Below are 27,688 nucleotides of genomic sequence, written 5' to 3'. Positions count from 1 at the left end.
TGCATAAATATGGTGCTAAACTACCAGGATTTCCTTAAGTGAGTTCTTCAGTCAAATCGGGGACTAGAAGAACTGTAGATGACAGTACTGTCCAAGGTTCCTTCCATTCTTAGCATTCATCAGTCCTTAATTCATGGCTGTGTTGAACTCCAGTTGTCCTGTACATATTGTACATATTCCTATCCAGCCTGGAAGCAATTAATGCTTACAAATGTGCTCATTTCACCTGCTGAACAGGCTGACCAGAATGAGCTTCCAACCTGTCTGGTTAAACAAAGGAGAAAGGCAAACCTGAAAACAGTAAAGGGCTCAAGCATTCCCTTTGATTGTCAGTAACTGATTTACATCTGGAAAAGGCATCACAGAACATATTGTGACAAAACTAATGGTTAAGATGCTTGCAGAACAAGAATAATCTTTATGCTATAGACAGGAAATAGTCAACTCAGAATGAAGTTTAATGAGGGCAAAATAAAGCCTAGGCATGTGGAAATGCTCCTCTTTGAGGATATTCTTTATACCAATTACTCTTCAAAGGTAATGCGTTAATGTTTTTGGCAAAAGATTACAATTAAATCAGATGAATAGTTTCCAATGTTTTTGCATCTAATGTGCTCAAAAAATGTTCTTTTGCTCGTATTATCAATCTGTCATCCTTGTATTTTATTTTGGCAATATGTATAAATACTGATTTCAATTTTGTCAAGAATTCAAAAATATTTCAGCCTATGGATTTAGTTCATGACATGACAAATAATTATTTTGTTTTTGTTTTTCAAGAATATTGCATGGGGAGTAAAACTGCCAGTTAATTCCTACTTGTTTCCTATTTCTTCCAGAGACTTGTTTTCTTATTTTTTATTATTAAAATATTGTCCTTAAAGATTGACCACTGTCTTGAGATTTACAGTCTCTTCTAATTTGTCACTAAAAATTCTTTTGCCTTGATGTGCTTCTGATATTAGCACAGTAACGAAGTAACACAACACAATAATTCCCTGATAAAGCTCAATTTTGACACAAAAGAGAACACTGAGAGCAAAGTGGAGAGGCACATCTGAGTTGGGATATTTGTCAGTGTATAACATCCCACATATGACCTCAAAAATTTAACCCTGTGTTTCAAGAACAATGCTCTAATAATTTTTTCCTCCCACAAACTTCAGTAATAGCAGTAAGGCACTTTTCTCTTTCTGGATACAGAGATTCTTTTTCTCAGAAAAAAAAAAGTACTTAATAAAGTGATAGAGATCACCTTGAAAAGATTCAGGAGATGAAATGCACAACAAAGTAACGAATACACTTAGGTGACAAGGGCAAGAGTTGAAATCTCCCATCTCATACATCCATAGAAACCTGAAACTCTGAATTGCTCTTTTTCTCACACTTTTTGCTACTCTGCCCTCCCCATTTCAAGTTCTCCCATGTTTGCAATACCCTGCTCTGCACAGGAAATCCCACCTTTGCAGGACTCAGCAATTCAGCATTTTTTCTGACTTGTATTCTGGGACTTCTGAGTTCTTCCCCAAAATAAGGCCATGCCCAGTGGAGTTATACTCCACAGAGGTCTTTTGCAAGCACATCCATAGAAACAAGTGGCAGCTGGGAGATAATGGATATTTATTGAAAAAAACAGAATAAAATTGTGACAGGAGAGAGTGACGGGAAAGAACCTGAGAGAGGAGGAAGACTGGCCACCCTGTGTTTTCAGACACAAGAGATTTTTTAAAAACCCCTGTCAAATAGTTGGAGGAAGACAATTTTTATATAAGGATGGCAAGCAAAGGATAGACTGGGCTGGGACAAAGGTAGTGATGGAAGGATACCTGACAGTTTAGCTCAGGAAGACACTTAGCCCTTTCATATTATCAGGACTTTGAATGCAATAGCAGCCAAAAGTAAGTATGCTGAACACGGCTTTTTTTGGGTTAAAGAAAAAAAAAAAACCCACATTTATGTTAAGAAGAGGTCATCCTTGTGTTTAAACTTCTGTTTTCAAAACACACAAGGAAGCAGATGAAATACCAATATGAAAGGTGTGGTACTCTCAGATCCCCAAATCCTGGTTGGACTTTACTTCCTAGATCCCAGTTACTTTAAATTGGAATTCTGCTCTTTGTGTGATTCCTCTTGTATTATTTAACATACTGCTTTAACCTCTTCACTTAGTCCATACCTGTTTCCATGGACTGTCCAATAATAAAACCTCATGTTAATTTTTAAATATTATCATTATTTATAGCTTTAGTTTTTCAGGTTGACAGGATCACATTAATGACAACAGAATATACCCTCCCTTTGTGTCCTAGTGTATTACAAAGAATCTACAGGTAAATTCATATACACAACTAGCATTTTATTCCTTTCCTAAAGTGGGGTTTGTGCCATTCTCCCTTCAATTACAATGAAAATAAAATAGATACATTATGTCAGCTATCAAAAGAAAACGAAGAAATTTGTACCTCTTATTAGTATAACAGTCTATTAAATTAGGGAAAGAAGATGGATTTGAGTGGAAATAAAGTACTTTTTCTGCTCAAATACTGCAACAAATCTGACTCAACATAAGTGCTTTATTCAGAATTAGTGTCAGGAGCCAATGTCCTGATGCTCCTACTCCCTTTTCCCTTTTTATTTTCCTTTTTTCAGTCTTCAGCACTGAGGAACCCTCACTCATCCCTGGCCTTGAAGAGCATCCTCAGCCTGAGATCCACATCCCATCACACATCCTTGAGGAATTCGATGTCATTTACCTTCCTATCTCTATACTTCCTATACTCTTGTCTAAGAGTAGAACAGGCATTCTAATTATAAATGGCTGAGACATTTCAAACACTCAGGTCTTCCAGTAAAATTGCAGCAAATTTAGAAGAGGTTATTAGATGAAATGGTCTTAAACCATGTCTTCAGTGCCTGTTGCTGCTCTTCATCCTTTTTGCTACGAAGTCTTTTGGACATTGCTGTAGTTCTTTGGTTTCACCTAAGGCAGAGGAGCCTGCATTCCTGTTTAATCACTGTGGCCTGATATGCCTAGCATTGTTTCCTGGGATATGGGGTGACCAGAAGCCTGTGGGTCACAGGTTAAACTTTCTGGGATACGTGCATACATTTCCAGCATTAATCCTGATTTTGATTTTCAGGATATTCAAGAACTTCGAGGCTTGGCTGAAAGAAGTGTATTGTCCTATTATAGAAAAGGGGGGATGGGAGGGGGAAGTGTATAGAAAACAGTTTTCTGAAAGGCAGCCTCTTTTCTGCCAGAATAATTTCAAAATACCAGTTGAATTGCAAGTACAATTTCTGTTCCTTGCACCTCTAAGTGGACTTGACTGTGGATTCAAAAAAAATGTACCTGTTTATTCTCGAAGGGAAGACTATTTAGAATAAGTGTATGCTTACAATTATGGTAATGCTTAGAAACCTCAGTTATGAAAGGATTTGGTTTGGTTGGGTTTTTTTATATATAAGTTGCAGTGAAATCTAATGAATTGTATTGAAAATGCATGATTTTTGCATTCACATCACATTGCTCCTTCTCTGTTCACAAAGTCTCATAAATGTAACCAAGACAGATCAAGTTTCACTGAGAAAATTAGCCTCAGAAAAAAAGCAGAATTCCCTTCCACTACCACCCTTTCTGCCTCCCTCATACACTCACAAGAGAAAGACTGAGGTAATATCAGCTGCACAGAGAAGGAAGAATTTAGGTCCAAACTTTACATTTCATGCTACATATAGACTATGTATTTATGAGAGCTTTAAATGTGCTCATATTTGTCAATAAAAATATGGCTCTACTTAAGTTCACAGAAACTGTGAAACACACTGAATATTGCCTTTACTTTTTACTTATCCTCCAAATTTTGTCTCCATATGAGAAGAATGAAGATTACCTGTCAAAATAAAATGCTGCAAGAATGAAATACACAGCATGTACTGTGGGAAAGTACTTGGTTTCCCTACAGATGCAGCAGCTGGTGTGCACTGCTCACAAGTGCTTATTTTATTCAGCCAGAAAAATAAAATAGTTTATGGCATATTTCAAGTGAAGACATCTTGAATTTTTCACATGCTTAGTATTCATTATTTTTTACTTTAATATTCATAAGTCTTCACTGAAAATTAGCACTTTTTGTACTATAAAACATAAATTTTTAACTCTCTTTCCCATTCAATGCAAAATATTATTACACAGCAAGGAAATCAAGATGTCTTTTAAATCCTGCTTCAAGTATCTACACACTTCATGTTAAGCTGCAATGCTTAATTTAATATCTGTACAGGACTGGTAAACATTTTACACAATGGATTATGTAGCCTAAGGGACAAAGCCACAGCATTCAGAAGGTGGTATAATAGGTTTGAAGGATGACTGTACACTTGAGAGGAGGCAAAAAAAGCCAAAGCAAGGAAATCTTTACCACAATTGCCAGAAAATAATGTAGTCACTATGTGAGCACACCCTCTGGCACTCTCTTCTGTTAGACAGGAGAGAAGTCTACAGTACTGTCATGGTCCACAGGCTACAAATGTTCCCAATGTAGCTTTGTATTCAAAGCTTTTGACAAAAAAGGTCAACAGCTGTGGTTCACTGAAAGTCTGGGGGCAATAATTCTTTGTTTTAATGACATAAATGACAATAGTTTTTCAACAAGAGAAAGAACAGAGAGAGAGGAGAGACAGCAAAAATGGAAAATAAAATTAGTCTTATTTCATTTCCTTTCTACATTACTGGTTGGAATAAAACTTTAAATATTGTTCCAAATTCCCTCAAGAGTTTGAACTCATTCTTCAAAATGAAAAGCGTTAATTACCTGCAGCAGTTACGTCCATCCAAGATTTCATTTAGCCTGTCCAACCTCCTCAGAGCTGCCATTGGACTTTCATTTGGGCAGTGAAGGGAGGGTATGCATGGTATTATGAAAAGACTCAATCCCAAATATGCAAACCAAAACTACTCAAGGATCAAAGCAAATCAGATCATTAATATCATACTTGCACATACATTTAAAATTTCATTGCTAAATACTGGCACAGATAATAAAAGATTCTATAACTACTGCACATGACTCTGAAAATGCATACAGCACTTCCAGAAGTGATGTAAAAAATAAGTGTCTAAGGAAGATAAAATGTTTCCTACATGATATTAATATTATCATTTAGGATGAGCCAAAAAAATATCCTTCTGCAGGTTCAATTAAACTGCTTGGGAAACTCTAGGATTAAACTATTTGCTAGATACAGATGTTATGAACTTACAAACCAAAAAAACCCTTCCTATTACACTTCTACTGTTTTCCTACCATCCCTACCATTTCGTGATGATTTTTCACAGGAGCTCAAAAGGTTCAGCTCAGCCAGGGAACCAATGGAATAACTTTCTGCTCTCTTGTTCCCATAATCTCTTTTATCCCCAGAACACACCTCCCACCACCAGCCATGCGTGTCTTCTGCTGATCCTTTTCTCCTTCACTGACACCAGCAGCCTGAGTGCCACAGTTTTGTCTCCAGTGTGATCCCTAGGAGCTGAATTCTCTGCTCCTAATGCAGATTGGGTTGGCTTTTTTTTTTTTTTTTTTGCTCCCAGATTCATAACAAAGCCAATAAAAATGGAGGGTCTGCTCACGGAATCAGTTCCACACATACTTGTCTTATGGAGGTGAATAATCCTGCTGATTTCAAAAGAATGACAAATGTGCATGAAGTTCAACATAAGTGTAACTGATTGCAGGCTCGTGGCCTGGATGCTGATCCCAGGATTTGGCTCCAGCAGCAAAACCTTATGCAGCTTGTGCTGATAAGCCTTATTTTAATATTAGTAAAGGGGGTATGGCACAGAACGTGTCTGTTAAAAGGTTTAAAATACATATGTATTTTATTTAAGAAACGTTGAATTTCTGGGCAACCTCCCTAAATTCCTTTAGTTTGCTGAACAATTAGAATCAGCTTTGGCATTCTTGTGTAATGACGCAGAGGAGAATTAAATGACAGACCATATGTATATGAAATGTATGTAAATTCATACAAACATGCAGTAAAGTTAGACATATTCTAAAAGAAAAAAAATGCAGAAGTACACGCTGATTTGTGCACACAAGGTTCAACACTGTGGTAAAAAAACCTCCTGTGCTTGTCTATGAATTTATCTTAACTTGCATCATCTATAGAACAAAACAAACATTTAAATCTTTTTTAAAAACCCCTTTTTCGAAGAAAGCACAAGTCTGACATGAATTTGCACACTGTCTAGAATCCTTCAAAACTTTTTTTTTGGAAACAAATTTCAATTTTTCAACAGAAATGTTCCTAATTATCCCCATATAAAGATAATTTTTTATACGCTAGAAGACACTGAGGCCCAAACTAGCAACAAATACGGAATCCTAGGAAAAGGAAGCAGATTTCTCTCTTATCTGTGTGCCCAGGCACTTTTGTACAAGAGTCTGAAAGGCACAGGCACTTGTGCAGGCAATCAGTGCTGAGGTCCAACACTGCAGCCATGGTGTCACCACACAGAGCTCTTGGCTGACAGAATGTCACAAGTATTCTAACACCCGCAGCAAGATGTCCCACTGCTTACAGAGCAATCTCTCAGAAGCACAGGCACACTTGATGATTAGATTTCCATCCTTCACTGGTGTTGCTTTCCTGCCCTGCATCACACCCGGGGGTCCTGGCATGGAAAGGGCAATTTGCATTTTCCTGCTGCTGCTCCACGGGCAAAAGGCATCTCCAGCAAACATCCAGCTGTTCCTGAGCACAGAGCCTGACAGAATCCTGCCCTTCAGCCGTGCTGATAATGCTGGGAAGCAGAGCAGGAGATGTGTCACCTGCACAGGAGGGACCAAGAGTGACCACCCAGAGAGTGCTGGGGCAGCCCTGCAGTCCTGCTCCCCTGGGCTCTGCAGTTTGCACCTCACTTCAGGCTCTCTGACACTGGCACCATACCACCCACCACTGTGGGTGACTGCTTTTGGAAACAGGAATGACACTATGGCAATTGTAGTCTCATGGCTTAGTTGTTGGTTATCTTTTTATACAAATAATAAATGAAAGCTTTGCTTTCATGCACGGCGCATTCTGAAGTACATCAGTAGTTTAGCATAGAACTGGAAAAAAAATCAGAAAGTTAACCTGCATTTTGAGAGAAACTATTAATCTGGAAGAAGAAAAGAGCACAGCAGATTTTGGAAACATTTCCCAAAATACTTCAGGCCAGAATTTCCACAGGGTTTCTGAACCATGATCACAGCATTTATGATGTACGTATGATGACTTATTACAGATTTCCATCTAGCCTAAGGCATTTACTTTCCTAATTTGTTACATATCATAACAAGAAGAAAGTGAAAATAGTTTGTAATGACCACCAATGAAGAAAGATTTGTAAAATACAGGCCACATTGATCCACGAAAATAAGGAACACGGGTTGAAAGCAGTTCTCCCTCAAAGTGCTCAAAAAACCTCCTCCAAATGCAGCACTTATTTATCATTAAAGAATGAGGAAATTTTAAAATAAAACCCTATCTCTATTCATCCATTCATCTGTTTTATACAATTAGGAAAATAATAAACCTCTATGGTCCATAATCTAGATATCAAGACCAGCTAAAACCAAGTTTTGTTAACAATTCTATAGTTGTCTACATATATAACTACAGTTATATATACACAGCTGTATATAACTGCAGTTGTTATTTCAATAAAATTAATCGCTAATTACCTTTGCAACAGAAGAAACTCCTGACCGAGAAAAAAATCCAAACAACCCAGATCCAGATATTAACATTGGTTGAAGCCATTAGCCAAAGCAGACATCCTTATTGTGGAAAATCCCTCATCCCTGTGGACAATCCTGAGTAAGGGACATTTCCTTAGTTAACCAAGTAAGGAAATCTCAAACTAAGGTGTTTGTCCTTTGCATACTTTATTTCCCCATGAGCCAGCCCGAGCTCTCATCTGCTACTGCAGTTTCCACCTGAATTAGAGCAGACTCCTCGAATTCATGAGTCTGTTGGGAAGCTGGGCAATGCCAGGACACAAGATCTGAACGTGACCCTCTGATCCGCAGTCAGCAGCTCAATACTGCTCAAGGAAAGAACTTTCAGAGTGTTCAGTGGAAACACAAATTTGCATACACTGAACACAGCCCTCTGTGCCCCCCAAAATTCTGCCCAAAACAGTATAGTTTGTGTCCATATTTTCATAATTGTACAAGGACTGGGAAATATAGCTGACATCTGAAAATTACCTGGCAATAATGCAAAGAATTTATAATAATGGATATCACTCTTGCTTCAGAGAATTTTGTATCCATTAAAAGCAAAGTTGAGTTTTGGAGATAAAAGAAATCACACACATATCCAAGCTATTACACTAAGAATTCAGTGGTTTTTCCAGAAATTACTTATCTCATGTACACAGCAGTAATTTTTCTTCAAAAGAAACTTCTATGTTTGTACACTTGCTGCATGGATTGGTGATGACAAAACTAACACTGGTGACAGATTTTTGCTGTAAAACTATTCAGTTTACCAAAAAGGTAAGGAAAGCTATCAATTTTGCTGTTTGAAAGTATTTCCTAACAAAGTATTAAACCAAAATATAGCTCTTTTCTACTTTCATAAAAAATGCCAAGTGGATTTTAAGCATGGAGCTTTATTCTTCAGCCATATGCTATAGATATACAGATGATCACTAAAGATAAAAATCCACTAATAGCAGATCCCTTCATTATTATTCATAGATATCTGTCACTGCAGATTTATCAGTTTAATTATGGCATCCAAGAATGCTTGTGCAGCTGTTTTTGTTATTAACTACGTATCCTGTGGTAGTGCTGTGTTAAAAGCTTTTGAAGGAATGTCCTTTACTCACAGCTACTTGTTCAGCAGCTCCATCCCACAGCACAGCAGAGCTGTGGCATTTGGCAGAGTGCTTACTGGGAGTCATACATGACTGACCTCTGATAGTCATGCTATGCCCTTCTACCCAGAAAGAAAGAATGCAACTCATGTACCAGTTAATTTCCTGTATTTTATAATTTAGATATTCTCTTAATGCTTAGTTTCATGCTGTAATATTAATAATTACTAACTGATTTATAAGGAATTAAAAAATTAATCTGTAAGCTTCAAGAAATTTTAGATTTGCCATTGGATATTTCCAGACCTTCTGTATCCAAACTGAGGGTATAGAGCAGGAATGCAGACTAGAAATTGAAAACAGATAATAAGTGCTTTCCTTGTGAATGACACAAAAGCAGGGAAGGATTTAGATGGCTCTGTGATTGGCATTGTTTCATTTCTTCAATAAATCATTCCTGGTCTCATACAAATTTAAAGATGCCAAATGCTATTTTCTGTTTTTTAACTAATATATTCTTAAGTCATGTTGTGAATGGATTTAATAAATAAATAAGTATAACTAATGAATTTGGCAACCTCAGCCAACTTCAACTTATATTTTTTTCTGGTAGAAAGAAAAAGCAATTACTATACTCTATATATTAGTCCTGAATCTTAAAATAAACATAAGCTAAATGCAAACTCGATATTAAATACATATAAATGCATTTCATGCGTAGGCATTATGTATCAAATATATTTATAAACATTAAGTAACAATTATACATTAAGATTTTCATTGCTGATAAATTCTAATTAATTGATGAAACAGTTATTCTAGAGAGCCCTTTAAATTTGCATTCATATTCCTTTATTAAAAGATGTGCAACACCTGGAATCTTATAACAGGCTTGCATCAAATCTTATGTATAGTGGAGGAGAAGGTCATATAAAATGGACCCTCTTTCAGATATCATCAAGATTCACTTTTTATTAACTATTTTATTTAAGATATGCAAGTTAAAATGCTTAAGTCTGACTGATGAAACATTTCTGTACATTCTGCATTGAATAAACATTCATTACTGAAAATGTTGCATGAAATTGCACATATTGATTTTATATGTCGGGTCATGAGGAGTTTAATGTCTGAAGATGCAAGGCTTCAGTGATCAGAGAAATTCCTATATGGGTGTACATGTACATTCTCTATAGGAATGGTAAATCTCTCAATGTGAGGATAAGAGGAAGTGCTGAAGTCCTGATTTCAATAAATAACAAAGTAAAAACCGGGAAAAATGCTTTTTAAAAAAATTAAAGAAATATATATAAATAAATACAGTCAAAATGAACTAGGAAAGAAAATATATTAAATACTAGGAAATCTGAATATCTCACAAAAATCACTACAGGGCAAGCTTTGGATTAGACTTCTAGAAAGCCCAATTCAATCAAACAAGAGTTGTCAAACTGGAAGTTGACATGCCAGCCATGTCCTGTCCATCACAGGAATAAATTTACCATATTATAAAGCAGCGTGAAAAACGCCCCAAATCAGGAACCATAGTGGAAATCTTGGCCACCCTCTTCCCCCCCCCCCCCCCATTTGTTATTTACATTAAAATAATGCCCAGAGGCTGTAAACAGGATTGGAACCTGGAAACGAGTTCCAACAGCTCTTTGCATGGCGCTGTCTAAGCTCGTTTAATGGGCATGTGTACACAAATGAACATGTTGGTGTGCACACACACCAACACCAGCCCTGCTCACTGCACACACAAACACACAGCCTTATTTCTATACTCCAACCCATGGCTTCACACTAGCAGGATCACAGATAAATACATATTTTTGTACCCTATAGAATGCAATGACCTCTAGGTCAAGTGGGCTGGGTAGACACTTGTTTGATTTAAAAAGCAACCTGGCAAAAAAATCATCTGAGACCTGCTAGTTTTGTAAGCAAAATCCACAGTACTCACAGGAATAGATGTCACATTTTAGCGTTAATTATTTTCCTCACTCTTCTCCATTTTATAAATTCATAATATATCAAGAAAATATCAAGTTATACTCCTTTGCTTGTTATCTGACCTTTGAACATGGGATAAGGCAGACATATTTTTCTACTACTTTCTCATTGCTGAGCCCTTATAGCAAATACTTGATCAAGACTAAGGTAAAAAAAATCCCTTAAATAGGACTTTTTCCTTATACCTTTTATACCTTATACCTTTTATACCTCATATACAATGTTAGAAGACAAGAATTCACAGCAATTCTGTTAACTAGGCACGTAAGAATGCCCTTCAATTCTGTGCAGAATTACAGAGTGTTATGTTCTGCTGTGGTTATCACATCCATGGATATGCTTGGCCTGGGCACACAAATCCCTCTGTAAATCACTTTGCCCCTCGTGACAATTTAAGTTTTATATCTGTGTCTGCAATCTGAAGGGGAGGGAAGGCAGAAAGATAAATCTATAGTATATCTTAGTTCCATGATAAGACTTCTGTTAATTAGGTCTTCCCCAATCATCACCTCTTTAATTGGCATTTTTCTAGTATCAGAAAGAGATGCCTAAGATTTAGATGTCAGATACTGCATAAAAAGGCCACCAGTAATGCACAGCTCTATGCCAGCAGGGCAGCATCTACTGACAACAGAATTACTTCTTGTTTTAAAAACAAAGTCTAAGCAATGAAGTACTTATAGTGTCAGAAGTGAAAAAAAATGGGGGAAGAAAAGAAGCAGAAAAATTGTTACAGGTTGTTTCTAAAAAGATAAATGTTCTCCAGCCAAATGGATGGACTACCAGCAGATTAGGAAGACAGAAAAATAAGAGATCTGTACCAATGGAAAAACTCTGAACCCAGATGACAAACTCTTATTATTCCATAAGTTTCTAGGCAGAATATTCGAAGATATTTTCTGTTTGAAGATGTATAGATTAAGATTTCAGAGTTACAACACACCTCAGGCTTGCATGAGCTTTCTGTAGGGTTTTTATTTTGGGATGTCTTGGTCATAGGACTAGGAAAATAAATTTTAAACACTTCAATATCTCTTTCCTCCTTTCTGTCTCTTGTTCTTTGCAATATTTTTTTCTAGTCCTGTAATATTTGCCTCATGCTCCTTTTTTATCCTAAGGAGCCATATCTTCTGGAAGAGCTTACCTGCTAATATTCTCAACCATTATTGGAAAAAAAATATCCTACAGAATGCAAAACATTATTGTTCAACTAAGTACTAATACATTTACTTATGCATTCCTTCATTCCTTTTGAGCAAAATCTGATTTGGCCCTACATCTTATGTTTCTTAAAGATAAACAGAGTATTATTAAAAATAAGTTCTTGTTTAGGCATAAGCCAAATGCACCTTGGTGAATATGACAACAGTTCTTATTTTTGCACAAGTAAATCAAGGCTGTATTTGCACTATATAGTTTTAAGGGCTTTCTGACATTATGAGTTAAATTGATTCTGTTAATTGTTTAGGAAAGATGAGAAACATTCAGCTCTTTGATAATATTTTATGCTGAATGACATTAACTTACTGACTTTGATGGTTATACCTCTTGTTCAAGATAAATATTTCTTAGCATTTTTACTGAAAATGTGTTCTAAATAAATTTATCTAGCACTACATTTTATTCATCAACAAAAGTGCTAGTGATTAGAAGTTCATGATGTAGCCAATAGAACTGTTTCTCTGAAAATCCGCACATCTTGAATAAAGAAAGAACGAGAGCAGGATGGAACACTTTTTCAGTTATCTAGAACTGGATATGTTTAAACTAAAGGGTTGTTTAATAGCTTCTCAGCCTTTGATTTATTTCAGATTGAAGGGATTTTGTCCCACATCAAAGATGTCTGTAAAAGCAAAAAAAAAAGATTCTTTTCTTAAAACTCTTCCCCCCAATCTTCGGCTGAACACATAATTTTCGATTTAGGAGCAGGTGACAGTGAGATATCTCCCAAGGGCAGAATATTTAGACTTTTACAGAACTAAACAACCCTGTTGTGATGAAAGCTGGACATTCCTCAGTGCTGGGATCAAATGAAAACATTGGTGTTTCACTAAACTTTGAGACTGACAATGTAAGAGTTTTACAAGAACCATTAAACATTTATCATCACATCCTGCAAATTACATTTAGACAAGGGAAATAGTTACATAAAGCAAACAATCTTGCATAAAGAAAAAAAAAGCAGAAACTTCTTAAAAATGGATGCATATTTAAGAATGAAGCCTCTTTGCAACCTGTCAGCAATAATGGGTTTCCATAAACAGGAAATGGTATTTTAAAAATAGGAACAGATTATTATCATCTCTGATGACAGAAAATACATGCTTTCTTTCTTCTGATTACATTCAGTGCAAAGTCCATCAAGCTGAGCACTTGCACAGACCAAATAACAGGAAATTGTAAGGTCAGAAGGGAACAGTGGAAGTTTCTGCAACAGAACCGTGGCACAAGTTGTGGCCACTGGAGATCAGGAGGAAAAGGCTGAAGAGGCAGGAGAAATTATGTAACCTGGGAAAGTGAGGTTTGAAGTTTGGAAAAAGAGGTTTTGAAGAGCCTGCAGCTACTAATGTGGAAAGAAGGGAAAAGAGGATTGAGAAGAAATGAGCCTGAAATGAGCCTGAAACCCTGGAAGGAATATTGCAACTGGAAAAGGCTGTAGAGGGAAAGGTGATAAGAGAATAAAGAGTCACTAGAGGCTCTAAGAAAGGAGACATTGAAATCTTGAGTACAAAATTTTAAAAGAGCAAATCTGGGAAAATAAGCATAAGGTGCTTCCTTGAATTAGGAAGACAAAGTTGAATACGAGGCATATTCATGCAAGTGCTGAGATATTAGTAAATGGAATATTGCAACATTTTTCATTTAGAAAACTTAATGACATGAGGCAGATTGTCTTTGACAGGAGTTGTTGGCAGCTGAAGCTCTCAGTATTCAAGAGGAAAACTGGAAGACAAATTTGGAGAGATAGCACAGTTCAGGATTTCTTGGATGTCAAGAGTGTAGAAATGAAAAAGACAACAGAAAGTGATATTCTTATTTGGCCTATAAAGTCTAGAACAGGAAGTTTCTATATTTTAGAACAGTCTTACAAATCATACAGGTACTAAACAACTTGAAAATTAGCTAAAATAGATCACTTTTAGGAACATATGCCACCTTTTAAATATGCCTTTAACTGTCTGTGCAAACCATTGCCATAAGAGAAATTGCCTTCATCTGTGTTGCAAAACACTGTTTCTAGAAGTGAAGCTTGGTCTCATTGAAACATAGATAAATATTTGTGCTCAGATGATGAATTTGCTTGCTTGTTCTAAAGATTCATTATTTGATTCTGCATCTATAAATTTGCACAAAGGCTTATCACTACTCCATTTCAATAGTGCACAGAAAACAAACTGTTGGAAATGCACAACTGTGCTTTATGCAACAAAAGCCTATTTATAAATTATGACTCTATACACAATGTGCCTTGGGGATTGTTCCTGTTCTAATCAAATACTTTTGCAAATTTGTTGCCAAGAACTGAAAAAGTATTTACCTGTAATAGTTAGGTGAAAAAATGATACTATCAGGTAAAATATGTTTTCACATACACTGTGGATATTTTATTCACTCACTAGCCAGCTTCTAAAGGTTTTCCACAAAAAATTAAATCACATAGCTTAAATATTTGTCTGCAAATAACACTGGTTAAATAACTCGGCAACATCTGGTTTCCTTTTCTGTTTGCTATTTGAGAGCTTTTTCTGAGTATAATTAATCCTTATAAAATGGGAATAAAGCAAGTTATTGTCTTTTGGAAACTGATGAAGTATATTACAACTACAGAGAAAGGGACTGTACTTCATTCTGCACAGCAGAGTTAAGATGCCCACAAAGAGAAAAAAAAAAGTTTATGTTCATGTGAAAATGGTACTTGGAGCTCAGAAGTCTAGATTCACTTAACAAATTTAGTAAAATGAACTACTTAGAGTAACCACAGAGCTGAAGTGGAGAATTTCAGCAGAAGGACAGTTCGAAGAAACTATTGGAAAATAAAAGCACAGAGAGGCATGACAGGACAGTTTCTGTCTGCCTTGATTTTCCAGGGCTCTGTGCCAACACAGAGTGAATTTGTGGGCCAGTACAGATAATCAAAGTGGGAGAAAAAACCCAACATGTGAATGGTGCTTCTATGGGAGCTGTGGTAACATACACAAGTATTTGCATGTTCATGACAGTATTGATCTAAGACCAAAAAAAGGTTTTGTCCTCCATGGATCTGTCAGTCTGCACAGGAGAACAAAGCCACACTCCTAAGAAATCATCTTTGAATTGAGGATTCATTACTGTAACACTTCAACCAGCAGACCTTGACAGGGCAGCTCCAAACCAAACTGTTTAAAAAACTCTACATCAAAAAAAGTCTTTATTATGCTAATTCCAGTAGGCAAAACTAACATATCCCAATCTTTCTTTTAGAAATCAATAAAACTTTTGCCTTTGTGCTCCATAAACATAGGTTTAACATAAAAAGGTCAACAAGAGGCACTGAATCTTGTTGAAAATACTCTTCTACCCTCCTGTTCCTGTTTCACACGAAAAAAAATTTAAAAAGAAAGAAAAATTAGAAGCAATACTAAATTTAGTAAAACAGTCCTTCCTACTTGTTCAGTTCAGGTACTTGGTCCACATATAAAAATAAATTAAAGGGTGGATTTTTTCCTCCCTTTAAAGTTAATTCTGTCACCTCATCAAAATCACCAAAGGAGATTCATGTTGATCAGCTAATTATGTATTTATAATGCATAATAAAATATTATCTACTTTATGTTTCTGTTTTGAGGCTTGATCTGATTTTGCCTTGTAAACAAAAAGTCCTACATTTGTAACTTGCTTTGTCACCTTTTTAAATCAAAGCTTATTTTACATTTCAGCAAGGTATTACCCACAAAAGGATTCAGACTTTATGGGAGAGGCTGGTTCAACCCTTTTGCCACCTACACAAGCAACAGCTTGAACCTCAGACTCCAAAATTTAAGAGCAGGACTTTTTTAAAGAAAATCTCAGCAGGACTCAGGATCTAACCTTCAGTATCCCTCAGCACTTCTGACTGTACAATATATATGAAAGAAGAGTGAGTAATGCACATAGGAGTCACACAGTCATAATAATCTAAAGCACTACTGTCCACTGTTCATTGTATTCAGTTTAATAAAACTCTAATTTTGCAACTCTCTTCATTGTATCTTAAGAATAGGATCTAGACCTGCTGCATACCTAGACATGTATTGGGCTTTGCTTGCTGCAGCAAATTAAAACCATGAATTGGCACTACCAGTTTGGCCAAAATTTATTAACTACCCTAGGTATGCCACATTACACCGTTTCAAAAATCAGCTTGCTAAAGGAAATCTTCCCTGTGAAAATGGGTTTTTTTCAATATGCTTCAAATTTCTGCATTTTTCTGCATCAATTTGTTATGGAACTATCTTTCATATTATCCCTGCTTTTATTTCCTTTGGTGTTTGTTTTTAAGTAGAGTCATAAATGTATTTCCATTTCATGCTATTCCCAGTTAGGAATAAAATGACGGTACTTCCAAGCAAGAAAATTACCCGGGAATCTGTTCTGCATTTGTAGACAGGAGAGAGGCACTTTGAATGGAGAAGAAGAATTAAATTAGCCCCAGATATAGGGGCTGAATACTCGCCATGTGTTTTTGAAGTGAGTATCTGCAAACTCTTTCCTATAGATCCTTTATAGTCTGAACTTTATAACAATAAAGGTATAATCTGGTAAAAAGTTCGCTGCCCTACAGCAAGCACAAAACACTTTTTTTTTTCTTCATCCAAAGGAACCACTGGTCTTTGAATAAAATATTTTTACCTTCCCCCACGGCCACCAGTTTAGAATGAAAGCATATTCCATCTTTAAGATTCTATATTTACTCAGTTTAAATATTTATGGGTGAGATGTATATACAGTATTGAATAAAACAGAAACCAGATTCATTCCTTAATGAGTGAGAAAGAATAAACTTCATATGGGGCAAAAAATAGTGCTAGAAATTGTCACTGCTTTCAATTCAGCAGCCATGAGAAATGTTGTCTTCTCAACTACTGTACAAAATAACAAAACCAAAATCAAGTGTTATTAGTTTTTCTTCTATATTATCAGATTTTTATGACAAAGGTTAGAATGTTCAAAAATGTCTTTAAATTTATTCAGCTGTTCTCATAGTTTCATGTTTCACTAGGCTGCTACACTGCATTATGTTCCCATATGACCAGATTAAAGCTATCTAACAGGCTGGTGAAGTTATTAGTCCAGCATCTGAATAGTTGTTCAGAGCCTTCTTCAGCAAGTATTGACAGGCTGAAAAAGTCAGATTGATTTAGTTTGGGTTTTTTTAACAGAACATCCATGGTATTTGTCAGATCAGCACTTCTAAAGAGTGCTCTTCCTCCAAAGACACTGATAAACTAAAAGTGGTGTTAAACCCACTTGTAGGGAGACTGGACAGCCCAAGGGAGAGGTAATGGGATACAGAGACTTTAACCTTTAGGTCATCAATTTAAATTCAGCTCAAGTTGATCATGACCAACATTCCCACATGATGAATGTTTGTTAGCCTGTGTAAAGAAATAGACACAATAAATATTGGTGGACACATTACCAAGGTAACTGATCCCTTCTGGTAATCTCAAAAGAATACCTACACTCTGACAGGCCACCAAACAGTCCTGATTCCTCTGGTTTCATGGAATCTGTCACGACTGCAGACTCCAAAACAATGTCCTAACCACCATCAAATTGCTTTCAACGTGGTTTGGATTTTTCTTTTTTTTCATTAAGTGGATATTTCAACAAGAAGTATCCTCAGCAGTGATTACAGATTTAGCTTATCATAATAAAGTTGAGTGTGCAAATACAAAAGACTATATTGAAAAATGGCATTAAATTCATTGTTATAACCTAAGTCTACTTTTAGGCAGATTTGGTTGAACTGTTAAAAGAATGGATATAGGAAAACCAGAAAAACCCGACAGCTGACAGGAATAACCAGAGGCATGGAAATACAGTTCTGTATGGAGTCTGAGATTGAGATTTAGTGTAGAGTCCAGATTAACAAATGTTGCCCAGTACGAATATATAAAATAATGATTATTACAGGCATTTCTTCAGAGCCTGGGGGTTATGAATAAAGCTAAGCACACAGGTTCTTTCCCAGCCTGTAAGAATTCTGAAGATTTCAGAAAGGTCTTGTTAGTATTAGGACAAATCCTTTCACAATTTTCACAAAAGCAGAGATACCCAACCTATTACAGACAATAGTGCAGTGGTAAAGACAGTTGCCTTGGATGCATTAGATATTCAGCTGGATTTAAGTCTCTATTCAGCTGGATTCAGAAAAGGAAATTGAACCAAAGTCGCATGTCTTAAAGGATAATGCCCTAACTATTAGGCTCTGGGTATTGTAATGCAGATTTCTCTCAAGGTTTCTTTTTGAGCAGTTCCATTTCCAATAAATTATTTATTTGCTATTTGAAATTACAGCTTTCTAAAGGATTTTTTTTTAAATTACCCTTCACACAAGTGAGGTTTCAGGTTTGATAAAGCAGCAATTTCTATCCAAAACTCTGTTAACTTGGAAAAATCCTTATTAGCTTTAGTATTTCCAAGAGCAGATGAAAAAAATTCAGACACTTGTAAACAATCTTTTTCCTTTGTGGCAGCACTAAAAAGCAAGACCATGCAATCCTTTCCTCTTCAAGATATCAAGTGATTTAAGGCTGAGGAATCTTTGCTACTAATCATATACAAATCTCTCCTATCAACAAAATATGTAATAAAATTAAAAATGTTTTTGTGTAAAATTGATCAAGGAAAACACAACAGAGTTCACACTTTTTTTTTCCTTGCTGACAATGAAGGTGACTATTTTTATAGCTGTGAGGATAAGAACTTTAATCCTTAATGTGATCTTTTAAGTGAAAGTGGGCTTTCACTAACATATGAGTCATATCTAGAGTGATTTACCCTTCCAATCTATAATATTTGGAAGTATGCTGTTCCCAAATGAAATTGCAATTTTCACGTGATTTGAACCACAAGTCTGCTTTTCTTAGCTTATTCTTCATTGCTGATCTTGCATCTGACTACTGCCTCTATCAAGATGCTTATTGACCAAACTTTTACTTATTGCAACTGTCTTATGCAGAGCTTCCCAAATTACACTGACTGAAATCAACCAAAGTCATGTAATATAGTTTATCCATAGTTATACTAAATTTATTCTTTTTTAAAAACCTCTACTCACCTCCCAAGTTTACCACTCCAACTCACAGCTTTCTGTAGCAATGTCTTTTCCTCCCCACTCCTTCTCAATTTTCCCACTTTGGCTTTCATCCAGTCCTCTCTACCTTTCTCTGTCATCATGGGGGTTGCTATAGTGCATTTTTTAGCTATTTATCCCAAATTCATAACAGTGGTATCTAAAGACCCCTTTAACACACCAACACACCCACTTTAAAGCAATTAAGTCAACACTGTGCTAAGCAATTCCCTACACCAATATACACAGAATCATTAATATGATTACAGTCTTTATCAATTTAACTTCTGTTCACTGGGAAAGGAGAGATATTAATGTTACACTGAGCAAATGTTAGCCCTGCAAAGCCAGATTATGGGACAGTGAAAATCCTGTGTGTGGAACCAAAGGAACTCCAGCTAAACCATGAGCTGGGTACAGATTTCATCCTTCCTACTTCTGAGTGTTCTCCTACTACATAAAAAGTTCCCTTGCAATGAAAATACACACTAGCAAGGCAGAAAAAGGCTTGTCTTTAAGATCAACCACCTGTCATGAATAAAAGTTTCTCTTCCCACCTCCACCACTCCTAATTCACCATATTACAAAGCTGTAATAGCTCCCATTTGGATACCAAACCAGGTGATACATCTGCTGCCAGGAAAGTATGTGTGATGAATCACATTATTCCTCCAGTGTTTTGAACAGGTAGAAACAATCATAGAAAAACTACCAAGGAAATCTACAGTTGCAATTTTATTCTGTCTGTAGGTCTTCAGACTAAAATTAATGCACAGATGTAATTTTCAAAATTAGTATTTCTATTAAGAAGAAAACCAGACTCATCCTAGTTGATCTTAGACATTGACTTATTCACCAGAATAATTCCATTGAGGCAGACAAATGCATTTGCATGAATAAGGGCCTGCACTGCAGGACTTCATAAAAACATACATATGAGACAAAAAAAGAGCCTAGGAATTAAGTCAGTAGTTTTGACAAGCTTTTGTTTTATAACTGTGAAGCAGCCAATTTAGTTGGCTATTCTAAAGTTCAGATCTAATACACACTGCTCTCCAGTACTGCCTGAACAGCATGAAAGTGATCAAAGCAATTTCACTCTTTAAGCTTCAAAACACACTATGTTTGTCTCTGGTTCATCACTGTTGATGCACTTTTGAACCACAAATTCTTCCTATCATCTTGCCTAATTATAACACATCCTTTAAAACTTAGTTTTTGTTTGAAAAACAGGTTCATAAAACCTCTCAGTTCTACATTCAAAAGAGCTGTTAAATTAAACTAACTAAAAGCCTAAAACTGTAGGAATTCAAAACGGGTCATGAGAAGAGCTTAGGCATGTGTGGCCAAAATGGTGAATGTGGAGGCCCCTACCCCATCCAGGAGATGTTCCTGGTGGCAATGAAGGTTTTGATGGTAACACAGGCCAGACCCAGAAGCTGCATGTCTGTGCATGGCCAGAGTTCACCTGCTCAGCCAGGGTGCTCCACCTCACAGCTCAGCTTATGCCCAGTCCTGTGGGGAGCTGCACAGCTCATCCGAGGAGTTTGATCCACCAGGTGCTCCCAAAGCCAGCCTTACAAACACCAACCACGTGGGCTCCCTACAAAATTCTTCAGGTGCTATTTCTTTCTATACCAGCTCATGAGCACCAGCCCTTCCCAGCCTGGCAGCAGCACTGCTCATCCCAGGAGCCAAATCCCCTGCTCCCATTCCTTCTCCAGCCCAGCACCCAGCAATGTCTCTGAGCAGAACGTTCCAATCAGCTGGCTACAGGCTGCACTAAGTGCTGGGGCAGGGAGAGGGAGATATCAAAGTTCTACCACTGAAGCTCTTTCATTGTACAGAAAATAATTCAAGATTCATTGGGCTGGAGAAAGAACACAAGAGGGAGCAAGAGTCTGTAGCCTAGTGATTTGGGCACTCAGCTGGGAAAAGGAGTCCTGGGTTCCTGGCCTGTGCTCCACAGAAGGTTCATGCAATTTATCTAACAGCCTTTCAACGATCTAAGTCTTAGCTTGGATCTGGCCATATTTTCCTTCCTGATCCAAGCCTATAAATAACACTTTGTTTGCAAACATCAACATATCTCTTGTATGCTTTTAATGCTAAATTTTAAATAGGAAACATCAATAAAACTGAAATGTTCCAAAACCTGAAAGCTTGTTTCATATTCATTTTATAAATACAAGAACTTATTTAAAGTACAAGAACTTGTGATCAGGTAAAAATACTATTAAAATGCAAATACACAGTTTTACCTGTGTCAATAGTGCTGCTTTGAATCACTAAATTGGAATTTATTTTTTCATCTCGTCTTTCTCAGGATGAGGTAAGATTTTTAAGAAGTTATAACAATAGTAATAGCCTTCTAACATCTTTATTCTGCTCGGTTTCTGATTCTCACTTAACAGTATTTTCATTTGCTGGTTCTCATTCCCTAGCACAACAGTGCAATGTCATGCAGGCAACTTTAAATCCAAGCAAGGTTACCCTGAAATTCCCACTCCAACAATTTCATGGACATATTTCTGGTTTTGCTAAACATTCTTTTCATAATAGCTTCATTTTGGGCCTAAGCCTACATAACAGGGTCCCTTTAAATAATATTCCATGCCTTGAAACATATTACAAAAACTGTTATATCAAGGCGAGTTATGCAAGGGCTCTCTATGGTTTTAGCATATTTACTCTGTCACGCCATGTGTGAGACTGCAGCCTCCACAACAAAACCTTTACACACTGAAGTCATTATCTCTGTGAAGTCTGCAACTGGCATTTAAAACTTATTGATGGCCTGGGTATTGGTGGCTCAGTAGGCAGCACTCTTGCCGGAGGCCCAGGAGGTCAGGGGTTCACATTCTGCTCAAAGAACAAGTTGGACATGTTCCATGTTTGTGTGTGGGCTGTGCTACACTCCTAAAGGGGCAGTCCTTAGGACAGTGAGCAAAACCTTGGCTTTTTGGGGATATCAAAATCCTCTCGTAAAGGGAAGAGGAATAGTAAGAAGAAAGTTTAACAAGTGAATGAACACGATGACACTGGCTGGGGACCTGGATTTGGTTGTGTGCTAAATAGAGAAAGGTCCAGCTGGAGTACACTGAACAGTTTTAAACAAGTTGCCACATCTCTGTCTCTGTGGTCAGCACATGTTCAAGGGAGAGGTACAGACTCCAGGTATGCTCAGTATTAGCCAACCTCCCCAATAGCAGAGCGACTTGGGGTTCAATTTCACACCACACAACTATGAAAAATGAGCAAGTGAGCAGTCCAAACAAAAACACTTTAACACTGGAGCAACTTCCACCCATTCGATACAATCACTGAAAACATCTCCAGCCAAATATCCAAGTCAAAACTAGCAACACATATAGAGAATAATATAAATCAAGATTCGACCTGCTCTGGTGTTAAACTTTGATACTTGAATATCCCAGATGTCTCCCTCCTCCTCTTCTTCTTTATAGACAGGTAAAGATGGATCTCTTGAAGGAACTGGGGATCACACTCTAGGCAAAGGTTGGACAGGTGATCAATGTACAGCATGAGATTTTGCCGTGGCTATGTGCCTCCAACAGTGACTGGATCATCTGGTTTAGAAAAACAATTCAAAATTGTAATATTTTCTAAAGCACTTATAAGGCAAAAATTAGCAAAAGGGAGAACATGTAATTTTTATAACATGGAATATATCACAGAACTTCTTTCCATAATTTCATATTTAATTTTAACAATTCATTTATTTCTTGTTTAACATATAGTTCATTAACTTTTCAATTCCATAAAAGTCAGTCTTGAGAGGATTGCATCCCATTTCCACTGGCAGAATGTGTTCAAAAGTTACCACTGTGATGTGAAGCTACGCCTGTAAGTGCCAACATATATGGTTTTTTGGCATCTAGCTTTAGACACAACCCTACAAAGTGCCAGGGCCAGGCCCAGCCCATTCCTTAAACAGGTTTTGGAGCAAGCCAATATTTATCAGCCAAATGGGATTCTACTCTGCACTGCTTTTCAGGAGGTAAGCACAGAGGTTAATGTTTGTTAATGAAGATACATCTCCCAACACTCCCTTCTATGTCAATAGAATGAAAGAACATTTTCTAAAGGACCATTCAGAGAACTTGAATGATACCTTTTCTTCCAGCATTTAGGAACACCATCCTTTATCTACCTATCTTTTACATGGTGCCGCCTTTTATTTTTTAACCATCATGGAAAAACAAATACTGCCCTCCGTCCCAGAAATATCCATTAGTATAATGGATCTTTAGGTTTAAGTTTGGTGAAATCAACCTGTATTTAAGCAACAGTATTTACACACAGTAAAAGAGATAATTAATTACAAGCATCATGACATCTTTAGGCTATCATACAATTGATGTATAAGCAACAAGCTGCTTAAATGAAACAAGATATTGATGGCATTATTTCAAGTGCAGAAACAGAAGACCTCCTAACATAATCCCAGTGCAAATTTGCAAAGAATTATGTGTTCATTTTGTCACTAAAATATGAAAACCAGCTATTTCAAGGAACGAAGGATGTCCTCTTAACCTGCGACAACAAATTTGTTTGTTTTTTTCTCTTCTCAGTAAGAAAGCAATTAGGATTTTTTCCAATAAAAATATCCTTGTCCATATATAAACACTCTTGGTAATCATGTAATTACCTTACCCAATCAGATTAAATTGCTGTCAGTTGAGTTCCCACTGTTGATTAACTTTTGTGTACTCTGAACCTAAATGAAGTCTTTGGTAAACTCGCTCAGTCATTTACAAAGGTGTCTCTATGGTTCCAAAAAAGGTAACAGCAATATATTATTTGCTATAATCATCAAATATCCAAGGTCAAGGATAGATCACAGTGGACCCCTTTTTTTAAAACCCAAAAGAAACACAGAATTAAACTATGTTGCTTATTTTTGTGTTTCTTGCCATGACTTCTAAATGTAATAGTAACCTTTGACCCCCTCCATATTAAACACCATAATTATGTAATTAAAACTAATTATGCAATTTAACATACATATTTTTGTCCTACAACAGGCAGGTCAATTACCTCACTCATTGACCTTGGAAGCTTTCACAGTTTAAACAAAACAATGAAGCTTTCAATTAATTTTAAAGTACAAACAGAGAAGGAGCAGCAGAACCTCAAGTCTTCACACTGATACTGCACGGAGGAATCACTTACAAACCTCTTCATTTTGGATTCCATAGACTAAATCCCTTGATAAAAGCTGTTAAATATCTTTCTTCTATATTGCTACCATTAGAAATGTTAACACATTTGTGAACAAATCATATATACACATTACTTGCTAAATGCAAGAAAGGAGACCAAATAATACATTTTCTTTGTTCCTCTTCTTTTTTTCAGTATTGTTTCCTCTGCTTCCTCCCATACTTCACTGCCTCTATCCCCGTTTCACCTCCTCTTTCTGAAGACTTTTTTTCCCCCCTGTTTTCTTCATTATCTTCTCAGTTCCATTTCTAGCTGTAAAGTTTATCATTATATCAAATTGCTGTGGCTGTTGTCTTTTCCTGTTTCCATCCACATCCCTGACCCCATTCACAGGGTTTCTCAGCAGGTCTTGGCACCAGGTGGCTTCTGATGATGATGATGATCAAGCAGAGAGGGAGCCTTGAACTGCAGAAAATTACAGCTGAAGCAAACATGGTGCATGCTCTAAAATGAATTTTCCAGAAAGAGAACTTTGGTACAAGTGAGAGACACTTTATGAAATTGTTGAAATATGTTTCACCTCAATAATATCTTTTTTCTCTTTAAACGCTTAGGTAAGCTCTATATACTGCACTGAAGGTTTTTCAAATTGTACAAGAGAGACTCACGCAATATTACATTGTGTCCAAAGAACTTGTTCAAAGAATACAATTAGCATCATCATTTAACCACATGTTTATTCTTCAGTAAACTAAATCCCATTCTCTAAAGAATCATACTTAAAGCAAGCATAAACCCAGGACCTCTGCACTAAAAAGGATCATGTTCTGTTATCCTGTTTTTTTGAATTGCTATATTGACCACAAATAGATCCAGTAAAGTTAACAGGCTTAGGTATGAAGTAAAGGGACAGACCACATATATAAAAATACTCCCTATATATATATATACACTCCATATATATATATGCATACATACATACATATACCAGTCAGGCTTTAAGTTGTTTTCTCTAAACCTTTTCATGTGGGGGGATCAGAAAATAGCTACTGGAAAAACATATATGAAAATCTTTACGGACTCCTTGAAAGGCTGGCAAAAATACCTACAGTGCACTTTGTGCTTTGGTGTCGTTTCTAACACCATTTTTGGAGTCCTTTCAGTTCTCTGCTTTAATTAGGCCTGACTCGCACAAGGAGCTTGAAAAGATTTCAGTAAACCCTTGACATAATGGAAACAAGGAGCACTGAACTCTGAATGAGGAGTTACAACAGGAAAGAAACAATTTAGGATGGTAGCAGGCCTTATTGCAACATTAAACCTCAAATTGGATCTGTTTTACACAATGTAAACCAATACATTGAAATAGTGCCCCAAACTTCTGGACAAAAGTTTGAAGGAAAATAATACAGTGCATGTGTAGAGATTCTGTCCAAGGGACTGGAGGAGATTATTCCTTATATTCTCATTTAACAAAAAGGTTCCTTCTGTTTTGAACGGAACATTAAAATTCTAATTCAGTTCATAGAGCATCCCAAACAGAGCAGCAAAAGAATCTGTGAAGGAGCCCAAATATGGTGCTATTGAAACAGAGTGGATTAGAGGAATTGGGATAGAATCCTACAAGTGGCTAAGCAGCAGCAGGAGGTCAGCTTCACAAACAGCAGGATGCTGTTCTTGCCAGACGTGAGTGACATAATACAGGCAAAACAATCGAGATTTCAGCTGATAAATGTATGCCTGAGGAAAAGGCCTCGCTGGAGAACTTTCATAAGCAACAAATATTTAAGCAAATTCTGTAGACCTAATTTACACAGGAGAGCATTTTTTTCTTATACAGACATGTCATGTTAACCATGTAGAGCAGAATTCGTTATAACACAAAGAAAATAATTTTAAGAGCCTAAATGCAGAAAATACAGGAGTCTTTGCTCAGTTATTCAGTAAACAGATTAAACAAAGAGCTTTCATAGTTTGATGCAGCTTCAAGTGTGTCTCAAGCAATTCTGTGTACATTAGGATACTTCACATAAAAATATTAGCTCCAAATATCTAGGATATCCAGAAAGAATAACAGAATCTATGTAGCCCCATTGGTTATTCATAAATTGCATATATTAGTAGTATTAGGCAAATTTCAAGGCTCTGAAGGGAACAATAGTTGCATTTTTAAGGAGACATTGAGATATTAAAGAGTAAGATGATCAATAAATAATTTTGGTTCCTAAATTTTATGGTATTATATTAAATCAGACTTTAATTCTAAACACCACTTTTTCACTTCTACTATTTTAAAAATGCATTTTAAAAGGCTGAGATTCCACTTATTTTCCATTTTATGCTATGAGCAATTAAAAGAAAATTTATTCAATTGCTTTTTAGCTAGGGAAGTGCAAAACATTCATCTGTCTACCCAAGTTCTTCTCTGTCCTCCACAAAATATCCTTTTGGGCTAAATACTTTTGCAAGCCTGAAACAAATTGTAATTCTGAGGTCAGAATTCCAGCCTGGAGTAGAGACCAAACTTCCCCATGACTCTCAGGACATTGTGAAATCAGAATTTCTATGTGGGGCAGATGACTGTTTTCATTCAGAAATCAGATTAAGTGAAGCTGGGCCTTTGAGAACATGAGCTGCAGTGATGAAGGAAGAAGCACAGACAGAAGCCCAACCAGGAGCACCAGGGCATAGAATTCCCCTGCCATGGCTTGGGCATTCACACGAGAGCACCACGGCATTGGCAGAAGGCACCTGGGGACACTGTGCTCCTTTCTCCCCATGGCAGGAGCTCTCCTACGATCTGAGCACAAAGGGGAATTTCACAGCACAGGGACCGTGAGGGAGGATGTCTGTATTTTGATAACTTGTTGTATATGTGAAAAATCGATGGCCATTTCTGCTGGGGAAAGAGCAGATTGCAGAGAGGCCAAGCTGGTGCTACCTGGCTCCAGACTACGGATCTTGGAACGAGCTGGCCATGTGTCACCTCAGTGAGTGTGATTGCTGGAGATCTTTCGTGAAACCACAGAATGGGGAATTTGAAATGCCGTGGAGACAGCCATGGCATCCAGCAGCTCCTGCTCAGCTGGAAGAGGAGGTGATGCTGCTCCCCCTTACCTGCAGTGCTGAGCTGCTGTTGTCACCTTGTCCCCACCCTGTCCTCATCACCACAGGCAGTGGCACTCACCTACATGCAGGGGTGTGCTGCACACCTCTAGCTTGCTTGGTACAGAGCAGAGCAGCTCAGTAAAAGCTGATTAAGACATTGTGTTCAGCTAAAAACTGGATGCTTTGTGAATATC

General features: G+C 36.9%; 1 protein-coding gene across 17 annotated transcripts in view; it reads right to left on the bottom strand.

Annotated features, from left to right (window-relative positions):
* The window catches only part of ERC2 (ELKS/RAB6-interacting/CAST family member 2), a 407,597-nt gene that overhangs the window by 36,914 nt on the left and 342,995 nt on the right, over window positions 1–27,688 (bottom strand). For 16 of the 17 annotated variants that reach the window (XR_015806058.1, XR_015806060.1, XR_015806062.1 and 13 more), the window contains one exon: window positions 22,599–22,789. The exons of the other annotated variant lie outside the window; for it this stretch is intronic. The gene's annotated coding sequence lies outside the window, so the exon portion shown is untranslated. The remainder of the gene's footprint in view (window positions 1–22,598; window positions 22,790–27,688) is intronic. 17 annotated transcript variants of the gene reach the window in all.

This window comes from Sturnus vulgaris, chromosome 11, assembly GCF_052056855.1.
Source record: "Sturnus vulgaris isolate bStuVul1 chromosome 11, bStuVul1.hap1, whole genome shotgun sequence".
Lineage (NCBI taxonomy): Eukaryota > Metazoa > Chordata > Aves > Passeriformes > Sturnidae > Sturnus > Sturnus vulgaris.
This window is presented reverse-complemented; position numbering and strand designations above follow the sequence as displayed.